Below are 1668 nucleotides of genomic sequence, written 5' to 3'. Positions count from 1 at the left end.
ACAGCCTTTGCTCAGTACTTTGTTGAAGCACCTTTGGCAAAAATTACAGCCTCAAGTCTTTTTGGGTTTGATGCTACAAGCTTGGCAAACCTATTTTTGGGCAGTTTCTCCCACTCTTCTATGCAGGACCTCTCAAGCTCCATCAGGTTGGACGGGGAGCGTTAGTGCTGTCATTTTCAGATCTCTCCAGAGATTTTCAATCGGGTTTAAGTCTGGGTTCTGGCTGGGCCACTCAAGGACATTCACAGAGTTGTCCAGTAGCCACGCCTTTGTTATCTTGGCTGCGTGCTTAGGGTGGTTGTCCTTTTGGAAGATGAACCTTAGCCTCAGTTCACGGTCCAGAGCAGGTTCTCATCAAGGATGTCTCTGTACATTGCTGCATTCATCTTTCCCTCGATCCTGACAAGTCTCCCAGTTCCTGCCGCTGAAAAACATCCCCACAGCATAAGGCTGCCACCACCATGCTTCACTGTAGGGATGATATTGGGCCAGGTGATGAGCGTTGCCTGGTTTCCTCCAAACATGATGCTTGGAATTGAGGTTCATCCGACCAGAGAATCTTGTTTCTCACAGTCTTAGAGTTCTTTAGGTGCTGTGTTGCAAATTCCAAGTGGGTTTTTATGTGTCTTCACTAAGGAGAGGATTGAGTTTGTCCACACCACCATAAAGACCGGATTGGTGGAGTGTTACAGTGATGTTTGTCCTTCTGTGAGTTTTGTCCCATCTGCATATATGATCATGGAGCTCAACTAGAGTGACCATCAGGTTCTTGGTCACCAGTCTAACCAAGGCCCTTCTCCATCAATTGCTCAGTTTGGCCAGGAGGCCAGCTCTAGGAAGAGTCCTAGTTGTTCCAAACTTCTTCCATTATGGATAATGGAGGCTACATGCTTTTGTGAACCTTCTATGCAGCAGATTTTATTTTTCTGAACTCTTCCCCAGATCTGTGCCTTGACGCAATCCTGTCTCTGAGCTCTACAGGCAATTATTTTGACCTTAGGGCTTGGTTTTTGCTCTGATATGCACCGTTAACTATGGGACCTTATATAGACAGGTGTGTGCCTTTCCAAATCATGTCCAATCAACTGAATTTACCACAGGTGGACTCCAATCAGGTTGTAGAAACATCTCAAGGATGATCAGTGGAAACAGGATGCACCTGAGCTCAATTTTGAGTGTCATGGCAAAGGCTGTGAATACTTATGTACATGTGATTTTTTTTTTTTATAAATTTGCAAAGATTTTAAACAATCTTCTTTTGTGTTGTCATTATGGGATATTGTTTGTAGAATTTTGAGGAAAATAATACATTTAATCCATTTTGGAATAAGGCTGTAACATAACATGTGGAAAAAGTGAAGTGCTGTGAATACTTTCCGAATGCACTGTAAATTATCTTAAACTTGAAAAATAGTTTGTATTGAGTATGTCTTCCCGCGGATGAAATAAAATACTTTCTGATGTTAATTCATGTTTATTTTGTGCTTTAAGTAAATATGAAAAGATTATCGATTCACGTGCCGCTTGAACTGAGGCAATATAGAGATCATTCATGACACATTAAAGAGCCGCAAAACGGTATTTATTGTTTGAATTTCTTAAAAAAAAAAAAAACCTACAAAGAGCTTTTGTAAAAAAAAGCTTTGTCTTGTCTGTCGGTGTGTTGTC

The 1668-nt window shown here is 41.4% G+C and overlaps 1 protein-coding gene across 1 annotated transcript in view; it reads right to left on the bottom strand.

The window, feature by feature from the left end:
- The window catches only part of camk2d1 (calcium/calmodulin-dependent protein kinase (CaM kinase) II delta 1), a 100097-nt gene that overhangs the window by 32802 nt on the left and 65627 nt on the right, over positions 1-1668 (bottom strand).

The sequence above is a fragment of the Sinocyclocheilus grahami genome, unplaced genomic scaffold (assembly GCF_001515645.1).
Source record: "Sinocyclocheilus grahami isolate Dianchi unplaced genomic scaffold, SAMN03320097.WGS_v1.1 scaffold702.1, whole genome shotgun sequence".
NCBI lineage: Eukaryota > Metazoa > Chordata > Actinopteri > Cypriniformes > Cyprinidae > Sinocyclocheilus > Sinocyclocheilus grahami.
The sequence above is the reverse complement of the archived record's forward strand: the minus strand, read 5'-3'. Positions and strand labels throughout refer to the sequence as shown.